At 40.1% G+C, this 17,134-nt stretch overlaps 1 long non-coding RNA gene across 1 annotated transcript; it reads right to left on the bottom strand.

Moving 5' to 3' along the window:
- Positions 1-7,012: 7,012 nt before the first annotated feature.
- Positions 7,013-16,852, bottom strand: LOC117953759. Its single transcript, XR_004658679.1, has 3 exons — positions 16,595-16,852; positions 12,721-12,723; positions 7,013-7,025 (listed from the first exon to the last, which is right to left on the bottom strand). It is a non-coding gene; the product is annotated as an uncharacterized LOC117953759 (long non-coding RNA).
- Between the last annotated feature and the right edge of the window lie 282 nt (positions 16,853-17,134).

Below are 17,134 nucleotides of genomic sequence, written 5' to 3'. Positions count from 1 at the left end.
TGTGGTGGAGCTAAAATCAATCCTGACACTGTTCAGTAGGTGTCCCTTGTCTTTTCATCAGGGATCTCAGGTGTAGTGCTAATCACAACGTTACTTAAGTTGTTCTATCATACTAATGTCTCAGGAATTACCATTACACTTAATTTGAAGTCTTGGCAAGCCTCACAGAACTCTCAAAAAGTGGTGACAACAGAGACATGTTACAGATGTTAGAAAATGTAGTTCTTGATTCTCAGCTTGTTGCAACAATGAAGAAGTTCTAAAATAGATAACTCAAAAGTGATGCTAATTGTGGTCAGTGTTACAGAAGTCAAGAGAAGATTAAAGAAACTTTACTTTCAGCGTGTCCTTACGTTACTCTTTAACATGACCTGTATGCCACATGGACATATCTTTATGAGTGTATGAGTGTTCACTCTTGTTCACTCACATCCCCTGTGGATGCACAGAGCTTACTCACCTGCTGGGGTCTCGCTTTTCATTAGGGTTCTACTAGTGCAGAGATAATTTCCATTTGGGAAACATGTCTGATTACTAACTGCATTCATTCCACTAGATGGCATTCAGTAGCTCACCCCTGAGAATGTTTGGCATTTGTCAGTGTACATCAGTTCAGAGACTGTCCTCTCACGACCAGGTAAGCATCAGTAGTTTCAGAAAATGCTCCAAAACAACATATTAACATGGTTGTTAGTTGGGAGTAAAGGCGGGAGTAGTGTAATGAGTACAGAGCAACAACGCCACAGAAGGAGGAGGTAAGGGTGGATGGATGGGTAAATGAAATGTTGGACTTTTATACGGGACACTGTTTGCTTCCTGTTTCCTACTTGCGGGCAATGCCCGACAAAGTTCCCCTCACCCTGATGAAGTAATAATTTTAACACACAGCCTAAGCTCTCCCTAACCATAACAAAGTTGTTATTATCCCATGTTGTTCAGTGGAAAGTGAATTTGCCATTTACAACTGCAGTACAGTTTTAAACAAAATGGTAGTTTGGTTGATTGGGTTAATAGTAGGTGAAAGTTTCTCTGCAGACCAGAGACAGATACAAATGGCAAGTGTGTAAGTGCATTTTTTCTTGAATGACTTGGGCTGAGGGCACTTGCCTTTCAACTCATGTGGTCCTGCAGGCCAAACCCTCCAGAAATCTATTATAATACACTTGACTTTCATCGTGTTTGAAACAAGTGTCTGCCAGCTGATCTTTACCCAGCCAGTCGGCTGAGATTCTTATTTAAATAGTTTCCCCACTATACAGTTTACGCAGTATATTCTAAGGGACAAGCACACAAAGCTTGATGTTTATGTGGATTTAAATTAAAGTTTTACGATTTTTCAAAAGAAGCCATAGCTACATTTTTCTTGAGGCCAGTTACTGTGAAAAATGTATTAACTCTAGGATTCCCCATGACAGGTTTTATGCGAACAAATTGAACTTTTTAAGAGTTTCCACTAAAAGAAACCAAACAGAGGGAGACGCAGGAAAAAATAGGTACCAACCCCTACGGCCAACTCTGCCGGTGGAAATTATAATGACGGTTACCTAGCAGCGCTAACAGCAAAATAGGAGAGAAATTAGAAGTCAGTTGAACGACCTGAATAAACTTAGCGAAATAAAAACAAAGTTGTAGATATTATTGTGCTGGACCTACAGCAACACACCTCAGATAACTTCCCGCAGGTTTGTCATTCTTTTCAGCTACCTTTGACGTTCTATAGAAAGACAATCAGATGATATTCAGCTCCACATTTGCTTGACACTTTTGCATTTTCTACAATTTCTACTTAATTGTTTTTTTCCAGAGCTCAAGGTGATGTCTTTGAAAGGTTGTTTGGTTTGACAGTAAAAAAAAAAACACATAACATACCTCAAACATTTAATTTAAAAGGATATAAAACTGTAAAATGTGGCAAGTCATTACATTTGAGACGCTGAAATGAGAAAATAATGAAAGCTTATGCTTGACTGTTGCATATTGCTTTTCTGTGGATCGACTAATTGATTATTCAACTAATTGTTTCAGCACTAATGAACATTTAATCACTCACATACGGTGCTCAAACCCCTACAGCCACACAGTTATTTTAGCCTCCACTGTCTCTTTTCTGTTTCTTACCACACCTCCACCTTCATCGGTCCTCTCTAACCAGCATGAACACTGTAAGCTGTGCCTGTTGTGGGCAAATTCTGCAGCACTAGCAAGGAACACAGGTTCAATGAGATGCATCTTCAGAATCCCCTCCAAGCTGATTTTGTGCTGAGTACACTGGCAGCAGGCACACACACACACACACACACACACACACACACACACACACACACACACACACACACACACACACACTATTGACAGGTGATCCCTCACATTGGAGGTGAGGGTGGTTTTCCCTGAATAGACAGATCCATCACAGACTGGTGAAGTGAAGAAACTGCCAGAAAAGAAGGGGGTGGGGGGAATGCTGAGAATTGATGCATGCTTGGGAAGTTGGCGTAGAGGTAATCAAGGGAGCTCAGCTAGGGTAGTGAGGCTGTTAGAGGTCAGAGCTCAACATTATTATCGCACACAGCATTAAACAGTACTCTTTCCAGAGCCTGTAATTTGGTGATTCAGTGTAATCACTCTGAATAGCTTTACTTTTGTGTCTGCTTCTACTGTGTCAGCTAAAAGTCTTTTCTACTAAGTTATTGGGCCATTGCTTATCTGGGTTCACAAAGGCACCGCTTCAACTGCAGTGCTATCAGCGGACTGAACTAATTAAGAGAAAAATCTAAGCATTTTCATTCTGTGTGTGTGTGTGCGTGTGTGTGGTCAGTGAATCATGACAAATTGGTACTGCCCCTAAAGAGGTGATTTCTTTCTTCTCTTTTCCAAACACCAGCTACACTTTTCATATGGATTCTGTATTACTGCACTATGTCTTTAGGGGATAGACAGTTACTGTATCAAATGCATTACTTTCACAAAAACCTATTACACTATGACACTAACACTATGTATGAATTAGCTGGATCAATACCACAGCTGCCATCCTACTGACAGGCTCCCAGGCACATTGTTTGAGAAACTCTGACATGGAAAGCGTCTCTCCTTGAAACTCAAGAATCAATGAGCTCTGTTACATACGGGTATTACACAGCCAATTACACATACACTCGCGCTACAGTATATGACTTGTGTGAACAGGGTGATAGAGTGTAGAGAAGAGGTATTCAATTCAATCCCTCCTGGAATTGCCTTCCCAGACCGAGACACATGCCTCTCCCCAGCTCCAACGATCAATATGAGAATTGCTTAAATGTGAGAGTGTGTAACGCCGAGCAATTGTCAAATGTGATTTACACTTGTTGTATTCACCAGATAATGTCAATGTCTCAGCTGTTACTCTAAGCTGTCATCCTCTCGTACTCCATCACTACTTGGAAGTTACAGTAAAGGATAAAAACAAAAAGAGTGGTGATATAATTCTTGAGAGTCGAGCACAGAGCTAAATTGTAGCTCAGTTGTTGATGAGTACACACATGCACTCACACACAATCATGATTCGTGATGCAAGTGCGATTAAATCATAATATCCACCCTCTTCTATTCCTGTGCAGTCTGTCTTTCAAAATGGCGCCATACTTGGGATGGGCTTGATCTATCAGACTGTTGGAGTCTATCAAAGGGATTAAATAGGTGGGAGTTTATGGGGGCATAAAGTATAATCGTCTAGACCATTTCTCCTGTGAGGAATATTCTTGTTTGGCACATGCAGAGTCAGAAGGTCAAAATACAGCATAAGCAGCAAATCCTCCAAACAATACTCCGACAAAATAGGTAGTTTATTCATAACCTGACGCACCAGATGGTTTGTTGACACAGTGGTGCGGGTGAACTTGTTCCAGGTTCAGCTAGATCCTGCGCCGAGCCAGTGAGGTTTTCCCTCTTCCCTCTCAGATTACTATTGTAGATCCCACAGTAGATTTATGAAAGTCAGATTAACTATGTGCATGTCACATTAGCTAATGTATGTGAGCCTAATTGCAACGATGAACGCTTTTTCACAATGCTTCCTGATTTACCTTTGCATTATCGAATTCTGGGCAGCTGTTCAATACAATTTATAGTGTCCCAAGTGCAAAAGCCATGAGGCTTTGATATCCTTGGTTGCGGAGAAGGCTTTTGATAGAGTGGAATGGAAATTTCTTTTTTACCCTTTAGGGAGATTTATTTCCTGGGTACAGCTATTATACTCATCACCTACCACTTAACTCAGAATCTTGGTGACGCAGAAATTTGCAGATCATTTATTTTGTATCTTGTATTTTGTATTTTGATCATTTCATTTGTAATGTAGATCGTTTGTGTCCCTGTAAATCAAAAAAACAAAAACTCTTGATTACATTACTTATCTTTCGGTAACGCACGCAACGCAAAACATGATGTTGTTCAGCATTTTACTTTCATTTTTAAACAGGACACTAACCCCGGGCTCCTGGGTGAAGTCCAGTTTGTTTGATCCATCCATCACCGTAACTTCCCTCCTTTGGCACTATAAGTATCTACTACTAAATTACCCTTTAATTTTTAACTAAATTTACACAATTCCTCCATTAGCTTAAAAAAACAACAACTGAAGTTTCCATGAAGTTTTGCCAGCGCAGCGGTGCCTTCATTAACTACATCTTTGTAACTGTTTGTCCATGATCTCCAGCCAGGATGCCCTCTGATGTTACTCCTAGGGGTGCAGCAATCCAATATCAAGATCAAATATTGGCCCAGATATTGACAAAACAGCTGGATTGGGGATTTGAAAAAGTAACAAATCCAAGGGCCGATCAAGTTTTTTTTCTTCTCCGTCGCACATTCTACGTCGTTCGTCAGCAGCACGTGTGTCACATGCAGTAAGAGTTGAGTTAACCGTTAAACAACATGAAGTAAGTCAAAGAGTTGGCTGTGCATGTCTGCAAAGTAAATGTTTCGAGGGGTGGTGGTAGTACTGCAAAGTTTAATACTACCAATTTAATCAAGCACATCAAAAAGCACCATACAGATTCAATACATTACATCTATGTAATATTGTCTTAGTTAGGAAAGTAATGTTTAGTTAGGAAAGTCTAGTGCCTTTAGTCTCTTCCACATGGTGGAAGGAAGGTATAAAGTGGAAGGTATACAGTTTATTATTAATTATCAATTAATTAACAATGGTATCGGATCGGTATCAGGTATTGACAGATACTCAGAGCCCAGGCATCAGTAGTGGTATCAGCTTTGTTCCCAGCCAATAGCATCAATCTATCTCAAGATACCCCCAAGCTAAGCAAATGAAATCTCACACTCCCCATTGGGCCCACGTGGGAAAGATTGACAGTGTAGCCCACGAATTAGAAGAAAAGGTCATAAAACTGGCATCCCTGTGTAGCCAATAAGAAGACGAGTTGATTGATATCAAACATGGCCAGAAAAACCTTACCCTGTGATCCCTTCTAGCTGTTTCAAAGTAAAAATATGGCCTTCTGATGGCATTTCACCATTTCATGAAATTAGGATTACTTATTACTATAAATCTATGTATGTACTTCTTTTAGGTATATGTGAGAGTGACGTGGATGTGTTTTGGTATTTCAGAAGTTTTGTATTTAGCAATTTTTTGGCTTTTTTAGAAATAAGAAATAAGACAAACGCACAGACATATCTGTAGAAATAAATCCAAATAAAATCCATTTTGTAAGACATTTTTTTCTGGATTTTTTCTGTTCTAAGTTGAGACATGTGGCTAGGGTACTATTTTAGTATATAGCCCATGTAATATGCTTACAGTAGTGCTTTTTATGAATTTTTCAGATGATTTACTTGGACGGAAATAGAAATTCTGTGTTCTAACCTCTGTAGCTCTGTGTCAGTAAGGCCTAGTGTCACACTGCCACTAGAAACAACAAGTTGAGAGTGTTAACTTCCCAATGAACTCAGGGTCATCCCAGAGGGCCAAAGCATGTGGAAGCTGCAGCACTTTAAGGGTAAAAATTTACGCGAGAAAATCATATATTTTCAAGTGTCTCTGAAGAGGTTTTAAAGGCTATTAAAAACAGGACTATGAAACAACAATATTCCATCTTTTTATTTTGTCACACAAGGCGGGAACTACATGGAATACTATTAAGTAGGCCTGGCAAACACGGTTCCTTTAAAGGATTTGAGTCAGAATTGCTAATAAATCTTTTTTTTTAAATCAACTGTGTGCTTGACCTAAGTGCGTTTTAACATACTGCATTTGTACACCAAACAGAGACTTCACTCGCTTGTCTGAATCAGAAACACGAGTCATCAAGGACTTGCAAGTCATCAAGGGCTCGTGAGTTCTCGAGTGAATCCCAGGGTCTGCAAGCTTCCGGACTCTGAGTCAGTGGGTCGTACTGTCTCTCCGCTCACTTAGTCGTTTGAGTTGACTTGTGGCGTTGTTGTTACAAAAATTTAAGTTATAAAGCTTTTTACAGCTAAGATGGCTAGGAATAGTAGTACTGCAAGAAGTTTGTGTGTGGTGCTGTTATCTTTTTAGATTGAATTGTAGTAGGACTCAACTGATCCAAGTTAATGATACCAGAAACTCGCGATTCATGAGTCAATTTAAAGACTCAGGATCCAAGTGTATCACGACTCAAACAGGCTTGCTATTAAGCAAGGTCATGTTTTGAGGCTCAATAGTTTCATTGTGATTTTGAATGTTTTCTTCCTTCTTGAAAAGAACATTAAAAATAGGGCTTCACGTCAACTACGATAGGGAGGTAATCAACCAAAAAGAAAGGCCTGTGGCAAATGCAACTGTGGATGACAGATGCTGGTCAGAATACGTCTTGAATACGTCTTGCTGGCCTTGCTGTTTATTCTTTTTTGCTTTCAAAGGGTCTGCTCTGAATTATTTATAGAAGACACAAAGGACAGTCTGTAACTGGTCTTTTGTTTGGAAATGTAGAAGTTTCTTTTCTCTGCACAAGGGAAAAGTAAAGGTCAATTCATAGTTGGAGTCATTAAGCTCACAGTCTGAGCTCACAACTCAGCTTAGATTTACTGCAGCTGTTAAAAAAAAGGTCTGCGTGAGTTTGGCTAACACCAAACAAATGTAATAACAAAACATAACCTTTTCACCTAACAATTCTCCTTAGTCCAACTTCAGAGGCTGAATGAAGAAGAGAGGACTTCCACAGAAAAACAAGAATTGAATGTTGATGTTATTTGTCTTTTAAGCCTTCTATGCACATAACATATTATAGAAAACATAACTATAAACTTTAACTATAAAATAATTCGACTGTCAATACTCATTAAGGTATTAACCGAGAAAATCAATACTGACTGTCTCGTTACAATGAAATCTCATTAATCTATGAAATTGAACATTAAAATTATCTTTACTGGCCAAGTATGTGTACAGATACACAAGGAATATATATGTGGACAATCCATAATTTGTGAAATTGTAGTGCATAGATCGATAAAAAAAAGTTACTTTTCCATTTGCAGAACACTACGTTCCCCATTAGCCCGATTGATTCATGCATTCATATAACGATGTATCTCACATTGTCAAGACATATTGTAGGTTAACTATAAAAAATATGTAACTATAATTGATTCTTTATTCAAAATGCTACTTGCATAACCACCAACTGAATACCAGAGAAACAAATATAATTATATCAATCCCTAATAATATTATGATTGAATGAAGTATAAAAGAAGAAAAAGAAGTGCAAAACCCCTTGACAATTTAGAACTTCTCACATTGTTTCTTCTATTATTCATATTTTTTAGGGAGCAAGAGTAGAATTTATTTGTTAATGATGAGCAGATATTGACACCTTCCTGCCCCAACAGACACACATTATCTCTCCGTCTCACGCACACACACACACACACACACACACACACACACACACACACAACACGTCACATCACATCACAGGAGGATGACACATTAGCCTTTGTCTCGCGGAGGAGACAGTACGCTTTAGTCAGGTCAGAGGCCAATGTGTGGGAAGAAGATGGGCTCAAGAATGATTTAACGAAGCTCACTCTCAGAATGATAAACAGCCTGTGTGACTCGGCAGAGTGGAAAGTCAAAGAAAAAAATATTTCACTTGTCAACCAAGGTTTATGAAAAGCATAACATTTGTAGTCATCTCTCCATTGCATGGGAATCTATTATAGCACTTACTGCACCATATAGAGGCAAAGTGATTGATTGGTAAGTGGTTAATAAACAATACTTTTACACTTAGACCCATTCATTATCACACACAGGGAGCCACTAACATGCACTTACACACAGACAGTAGCTATTTGTAGCAGTCCACATAGCTAATCAATAGTCTGTCATTGATGCAATGGAGAGGACAGAGAGAAGTACTAATTAATCAGAGAACATACACTAGGCCCTATATTCCCAGACCTTTGTATCATTACATGCAAAATGTAACATGTAAAGTTATTTTTATGTATGAAACCTCTATTTCCTTTTTTATTTGCTCCATTCAAGTTCCATGGTTGGTATCACGTTAGCATGGGACACCACAGCCTGCTGACAACTGCTGGTTTGTCAATATGGACATCTGACACCAAAAGCAGAGGTCTCTTATAATGTCACTCACTGTGGCAAAAGAAGTCAAGGGTTGTACCCACAAATACAGTAAAGAAATCCCAGACATAGAAACCCATCAGAAACTGCCATCTCCTGCTTTTCAAGGATTTCTATTTCCATGGTTACCAGAAAAGATGACATGGCAACCAGTTAAACATAGGACGTTTGGTCGTTTACCCACCAGATCGCTTGGGTTATGGGGTCTTGTGTGTTGTCTATGTATCCGTCTTAAACTTTGACCCTCTCACTGTGGGTTTTCACTTCATCAAAGTTGATTGGAACATTTCGTTTGCTTGGAAATTGTTCAGCTTTCAGTAGCACCTTGCCGACCAAGCTAGCTAGCTAGCATTAGCGGGAATCTTAAAAGGTCCCATGGTATGAACAATTTACTTTATGAGGTTTTGTAACAATAATATGTATTCCCCCAGTCTGCCTATAGACCCCAGTGGCTAGAAATGGCGATAGGGGTAAACTAAGCCCTTCATATCCAGCTCTGCCTTTGAGAAAATAGGCTGGTTCGTGATGAGCCAGGTGTGCGCAGAATCAATCACCAGAAATCGCTGCCCGTTGTATGCCGGTTAGATTTGTGTCTGACTTGATCCCGACTTGCTCTGACGTCATGCACACATGGGCAACAATAAATTCACAAGATCAAGGCGGTCGCAGCTCTGAGACGCAGGCAGCGCAGTTGCTTTTCACCGACTGCAAGACCCAGGCATGCGGGAAAAGGCTGGTCTCTCAGCATATCCATTCTGTTAATTAAAATCATCAACAGATCACATGTAGAGCCTTTTGAAAGCTACTCTGTCATAATCAAAAAACTGGAGACTGTGTACAAGCTGATATACGGGTCTGATGACATTTTCTTAAATCACAATCGGACCACAGGGGCTATGTAACTTCCTGTTCAGCATTAAGGCTGCTAGAAACGACTGGAAACTGTCCGACTTTATCGCAGAGTTTTGTCACCATCATGACTTTCAAATGAGCAAAGTGCCACTTTGTCAAGGCCACACTCCCAGCCCCCCCCCTCCTCAACTGTAACAGACATAGAAAAGGCACGCCCCAAGGAAAACTCATTGTGGGACTGGCTCTAGTGGCTGTAATTCTGCACCAAGGCTGATTTTTGGGAAAGAGACTTTATATACAATATTGGGGGCCACTAAGGCCTATATAAAAGCAACAAAAGCAGCTTGTCATTGGAAAGTAAAGGGAGAGTTTGCCAATGTTCTGTGTACTGCCATACATAATTGGCACCAGCACCCATAGGGCCGCATTTACTTACTGGTAAAACTTTGCCTGACTCAAACTTTTCGTCTTTAGCCTTTGCAACCACAAACAACACTGGCATAGCTGCGTCATCCTCAAAACGGCTTCAAAACGTAGTCCACAAACCACAGGGGCATGTCACTGCTGCTGCGTCCATTACATTACTGCAGTACATAAGCACAAAGTATTTACCCTTCAAAGGGTTCTGTGCAGCATCAAAATGACGACACATAATTTCCCTAAGCAATATATTTAGCAAAAAGTGCTAAGCATGCACACAAGCCAACCACTGCACTACTCCCAGACTCCTAAAAACACTATCAAGTGTGCAAGTTATATGTAATGTTAATATTGCAGGGTGAGTTCTTCTGTCCATGCTACTGTAAGCAGTGTGGTTTATGACTATTTCACGCTTCGTTCAGAAATGAATGCAACAGACTGGGTGCCACACACCACATGAAACTACTCAGTTTAGACATTTCACAACATTCCACTCATTAAAGGCATGTCATGTGTGTTGAACATTCCCAGGATTTTTTACGCACATCAATTCAATAGCTTGATTACCTCATTAGGCAATTTTATCGCCACGCAAGACAGGATTTAAGATCAAGTGGGAAGGACCATGTTTCTACCTAACTAAATACCCATGTAGGTGTGCACATCGTGTGTAGTAATGTCGTGTGTAGTAATGAGTAAGAAATGTATGTTCATATGTGTGTTCTGTTTGCAGGGCTTGGACATAATGAGGCTGGGAGAGAGAGAGCAAACTCCAGTCTATCTGCTCTGATGAAACAGTAACCAGAGGCCCCATCTCTTTATCTGTTAATCTTCATGGAAACAAATCTATTATATTACATTTTCTCTTTCTTGCACGCATGCAAGCACTCACGCACGCACTCACTCACGCATGCAGGCTAATGTGTTTTTTTAAGGTTTAAAAGTGTCTCAGTCTCTTACAGTCAATCATTATTGTTGCTACTTGCTCATCCTACTTCGCCTTCCCCCACAGTTCTTCCCATTTTCCATAAATTACATTTTTTGCTTTAAAAAAACAGCAAAGATGGTGACCAGATGCAAATCTTGGCCTCACATCATCTCTACAGTAAACTCTGGCTCATGTCACTGACAGTTTGTCAGCCTCCTTTGAACCACAGTTTCTGTGTGTATATGCAACCTTAATTAACTGGTGTAACTATGTACAAAGGGCATTTTGGCATGCAAATCACCCGTTTGTTACCATAGCTGTCATTCTGCAGTTTGACAAGTGTTGCTGTTCTATCCCTTGTTCTTGCTTAATGTCAACTCATTATCTTTATGTTTTGTCTAGGGCTGTCAAAACTGATGTTAACGCACATTCTTTTGAGGCCACACATTTTCTGGACGCAAGATTAAAATATGCAAGTTCTGTGATTTGGGCTTCGGGTCGCTTTCATTACTGTTGCACCCGGGGGAAACATATTGGATTTTGAGCTTGGGGTGCTGCAAGGATGTCTGACTTCACAACTTCAAAATCTGAGATCAGGGGGCGTGTTTTTCAACTTTGTCCCCTTAAATTACATCCTCCGAGTAAAAATGGAATGCACAGGGTTCTAATTTGTGTTAGTATTACCAAGTAACGTTACATTCAGGTCAATATGCCCATCCGTTGGCCATTTTGTGCTTTCAGCATAGAGTACCTTTGAGGTTATTCTGGAGAATAGTCTAGACAGTATTTGTCAGATTTTTCTATCGTTCCAATAATAATAATAAACTGCATAACGCATATTTGTCCTCTCTGATGTTAAAGAGAGCATTAAAAACTTGAAAAATATACCTTTAACGTACACTTTTGATTGACAGTCCTAGTTTTGACACATACTAAGAAAGACGTCAGAAGAGTGTAAAATCCTTCCCATTGTTTGCACACTGTAAATGCAGACAAAGGACCAAAATAATGACACAACTGCACACAAACAAGTAGGAGGGTTTCCTTTCAAACTGTTTGGTCTGGCAAAGTGTGCCCTGGCAGCCATTGCCAGTCAGTCTCTCTCAGGTCTTTATTCGGTTAGAGCTATCAAAGAGGACCAGGTGGCCAACAAGCTGCAGGCAGTCCATTTCTGGGAAGGACACACACACACACACACACACACACACACACAGACACACACACACACACACACACACAGACACACACACACACACACACACACACACACGCACAAAATAATTAAAATTGTCTGCATACATTCATCCACACAAACAGTCACCGACTCGAGTGCACTTTTGAATAGTGGGCAATTTGCGGTCAGATCTGGTTTCCCTCGCTTTCTGTACACATCAGAATATATCAGAGACACAGTGGGATGAGAATGAGGAAGCAGCGGCATCAATTTAGCTGAATGACGACAGCCCTGTCTAATGATTCTCCCTTCTCCCATGCAGCTTCGCTTGATGAAACTAATATGTCACCAGGGCAATCTTTCTTACCTTGCAATCACAATCACACTCTCTCTGTCTCTCTGTGTGTGTCTCATTCTCTGGTGTTATTTTTCTCCATCTGTCTTGATGTCATCTTCCAATTTTTAGGTCCTGCTCCCTTATGCCTTTCTTCCCCTCTTGCTCTTGGTGGCTCGTTCTTATCTCTTTGTACCTTGTGTGCTTCTCTCACTAAGTGGATTTAACAACCAACAGTCTAAACCAGTTAGTTTATTTTATTATTTTAGGACACACTAGCCATCTTATCTCTTCAATAAGTCTCTTTACTAACCAGCATCTCTTTTTCTTCTACTTCATTTGGAAGACTGCTTTTAAACATTACGCTGCTGCAGTAGGGCAGTCATACATATAATGACAGGCTTCTTTACAGTACATGTGTTCAGTATAATACACACACAGTCAATGCACACAAATGCATGTGATAAACTGAAAATACATGCCTGCAGCATGCTCATGGGTGAAAGCTTTTGCTCATGGATGAAAGTCTTTTGTAATTAATGTAGAGGAACTGCGTACAAGAAAAACAAATGATAGACGGACTATAAATTATTAAAAACAAAAAGAGGTAGACATGACTGAGTTGTCTTAATGTTTCATGAGTTCTGAATGTGCTTCCTGGGAGAAGTGTCCAACTGAGCAAGGGTATCTTTTTTTCCTGTATTTCCTTGCTCTTCTCACCTCCGTGCTTTTACTGTTGTTTTTATTTTCTTCCTATAGTGTATTTCTTACTGTATTTCTCTTTTTCTCTCCCTCTCTTTTCATAAGCAAAGGAAAATAATAGCAGCTGATCACAGGATACGGTAGTGACTGGGAAAATAATCTTTTTTCATCTCAACCTTTGGCCTCAGTTTGAGAACTCAAGGATTAGAGCAGAAGAGTGAAAATGAAGGGGAAATAAAGGATGGGAAATATTCTTTTATACATCAGTCCATCCTGTTGTTAAACCGACATCAGTGTGCTGCCAATTAAGATCTGGATCTGAGGATTTCACGAAGCAGGTTTCTTTGTCATCACGGCTGTTGATGTGTTTTCATCTTTTGTACTGTAAGTGTGATTGTTGACTAACTTGTGTGTACTTTTCTTTTTTCAGCAGAGCTGCTCAGGGAACGCAAAAATTAATTTTAGAGTAAACTGATAATAAAGTTGCATCACATTGCATATTGTACAGGGGTGTAACTGCAGGAAACAGTAGAATGTATAGCATATTTATTGACTGCACTTTCTATGTTAAATTTTTAATGTTCCTGTGTTAAAAACTGATGTAGTGTTGAAAGATGATTTGCTTCTGGACACTGCAGGTGACCCAGCCAAGGCTGATCAGATCCTAGTTCACCATTACACTGCTGCTACTGCTGGCACTTCACCCTACTTCTTTTAACTACCCAAGAAGATGGGGGCTTGTCAGACAGCCAAAAGGCACCAAAGCCTCTGAATCTAACCTCTACTGGAGAGCACCTTGCTCACCAGCCACCCTCCCCACAATCAATAAGCAGCCCCTTGTGCTTGGCGTGCAGCCCTTTTTAAAGGCTTCATCTACCTGATCCCTCTAGGGACCGTCAGCACCTGCAGGACGGTGTCGCTTGGTGGATAAAGGCAAGAGAAGATTGCTGATCGCAAAGTGCTAAAGGAATTTCAGCTGTGTCGTCACTATCTTCATCTACCAGCAGGTCTTCGATGCGCCCTGACTGTCACAAAGGTGAAAGTATTTTTTAAGTGCACGCTCCCTTCATAACCTAAGCAGATGGCTTTTAACAATGGCCTTTCCAATTTGATGTTCCCTCCACTGTGCTGTGGAGCAGCTGCTAATATGTGCTCCATCCAGGGCTACACTTTGTGAACATATTGGACTCTCAGGCTCCACAGATGAAGGGTTGACAAGCAGGAATGTACACTGTGGCATCCACGTATCAGGGTTGGAAGAAAATAATTTAAAAGAAATGTCTGTTTCGGGATATTTTTTAAATTAAAATCAATTGTGTTGCCTAGAATTGATATTTTTGGTTTTATTTATTTTTCACCAGTTATAAATCTAAATATTTCTGTTCATTTGGTACTGCCGGCGGCTACTACATCCCATCCGTTTCCAGCAAAGCAGAGCGAAAGCGGAAAAAGGAAGACAATACATGTTATGTAGTTCTTTACAAAGTAAATAAATGTCAGACTGACGGACTGACATGTATTTTCACATGTGAAAATACACATGTGTGCAAATGTGATGTGCATTCTTCTTAAAAAGCAATTCGTTTTTTTAAATGATATATTGTTTCAAAAATTGAATTATTTAAATTTCGTTTTTTGTTAAAGAAGGAAAATGGCAATATTATCAAATTGCAACACATCTGATCATGGGCTTTGGCATTTTATCCGGGTACTAATACGCATTCTCTTTAAATTGATTCAAAAATCAGATCTGACATATTAGTTGGGATTGGATGTCAAATCTGCAAATAAAATTGATATATTAATGACATCTAATCACTATATACTGTGTGTATATATATACACACACACACATATATATACACACCCATACAGTATATTTACTGTACATACATACATCATTATTAATGAGAGAAGTAAAGACATGCAGGGTTGGCGGAAGTGGCTGTTTGCCAGCTAACTGACATTCTCTTTGTCTGAGCTTAAAGAGTGCCGTTTTCTTACTCTCCTTTTTTCTTCTATTTGCTTGGTGCTCTCCTCCTCCACAGAGGACGTGGGACATGGGACCGGTAGACCAGATAGTGTATTGATCTTTGTCAGAATAGCAGAACAGCCAAGCAGCAGTTGGAGCAGTACACAGCTCTCTTTTTTTTTTTCTTGGTAGCACCACTACTGCCGATTGAAAAGACAGGTCGGAGTTCACGGTAAATGTGTGGTCCAGCTCTACTTTGTGCAGTAACTTAATAGATTGTGGGGGTCAATGCTGTAATTTAGGCAGGTGACAATGGAGAGGAGGAGGCAAAAAAGCAGAGGAGGAGATAAGCGAGGTGTGGAAGGTTCTACTGTTCCAGTATGACAATGTATAAATCACAAAGGCATAAAGTCAGTAATGTAGCAATCTGTTTTTGTCAAATTTGGCATTACAAATATAAAGAAAATGATGCGAGGGAGTGTGCAGTGATTCTTTTATCACCTGATAAATGACTGACTATGAGAGAGCAGAGCTGCTGGCGACAAACACCCTTGAAACACTTTCATGAGATTGTTGGAACACTGACATTACTGCAACCGCAAGTATGAAAAAAAATATAGAAATTGCACGTACTGTATACAAAGATAAAAGTATGTAGAGGACTGAAGCTTTGCCAACATGTGTTATTGCTTCAGGATACTCAGTCTCTGGGCATTGGAAACTCCAACAAGGAAACAGTAGGGAGGGAGGGGAGGATGGAGAACGAAAGAGGATGGAGAGACGGATGGTTGGGTAAATGCTAAGAGGAAAGAGAAGAACCTATGTGGTTGCATCGGTTGGAGGACTTCTAATTCTACACCTAGTTCTAAATGTTTTAAATATAGGATGAGCCATAGCTGAAGACACCATTTACCAGGCCACCCCCAGCCTTAGCAGAAACATGTGACAACTCACCATGGCTATTGCTGTAGCTATCATTATCACTGTTGGACCATCAATACTAGTGATGGATACACAGACAATTTTAACCTGAATCTGCAACACCCTTCTGCTTTATGAAGCTTTAAATAGAGTTTCAGTTCATTGTGTAGCTGTCCAGCCCACAACTTTACTCTCTTGGTTCATTCTCACAGCTCTCATAGCATTTGCTCAGCACCAATCACTGCTGGCAAATTTAGCAACTAGCTGGTGAACATAGTGGAGCATCAAATAGTGGACAAAAGGGACAGATATTTTCCCTAGGAGTTGGTAGAGACCAAAAACAGAGCTAAAAGGAAAGTGAATATTGGACTTGCAGTACATTCAACAGATGGAGTTTTAAGTTCTAATTGTTTTTATCCATGTGAATGACCTTGCACTATTTGAACTTGAAAGATGATCTGTGAAAAAAAATAAAATAAAGCTTTATAGAGACTATTTTCAAGCCATTGATAAAAACAAGTTTGGGGTTGTCAGAATGTGAAAAACCCCTTTGGACCATTTCTCTGCTAGGATGAAAATCTGTTAACCCCCTAAGGTCGTGTTTATCGTTCCCCTATAAAAAACGGCATCTCCTATTCATAATTAAATAATTTCACAACAATAACATAGCGACATACCGTCTTCTCCAGCTAAAAGGTCACACTCCGGCTGTCACAGTGGTGTCTTCGGCATCTTTCTAGCATGTACAGGCGGTTTTCTATCCAGTCTGGAACTTGTGCCTTTTTTGGTGGTTGTTGAGCAATAAATCCAAACGATTACATCCCAGATTTATCAAAAACATTGCCAGTGGCAAAAATCATTCTTTGACAAACCTCACTGTTTGTCAATCAAATTTTTAGAACTCACTTTCTTTTTTGCACTGGTGAGACTGACAAATATCCCGGACTACTGGAGGAAAAACAGCCAACAGTTTCCCTGCTCAGTGTTGACACGTGACAGCCACTGTCAGGTATTGGGTACTTTCACTTGAGCGACAATGATGAGGATGTCCAAAAACGACAGGTAGAAAGGGACAACAGCTTAGGACCAGCTGTTTTGACTGAATCCCCTACACGCATGCAAAGCATTTTACCATCCACGGCAGAACCTTTCAGTGGACGAGAGGATGGTGGCCCACATCGGCATGACACAATACATGAAGGCAAAGCCAACCAAGT

Source organism: Etheostoma cragini, chromosome 2, assembly GCF_013103735.1.
Source record: "Etheostoma cragini isolate CJK2018 chromosome 2, CSU_Ecrag_1.0, whole genome shotgun sequence".
Classification (NCBI taxonomy): Eukaryota; Metazoa; Chordata; class Actinopteri; order Perciformes; family Percidae; genus Etheostoma; species Etheostoma cragini.
This window is presented reverse-complemented; position numbering and strand designations above follow the sequence as displayed.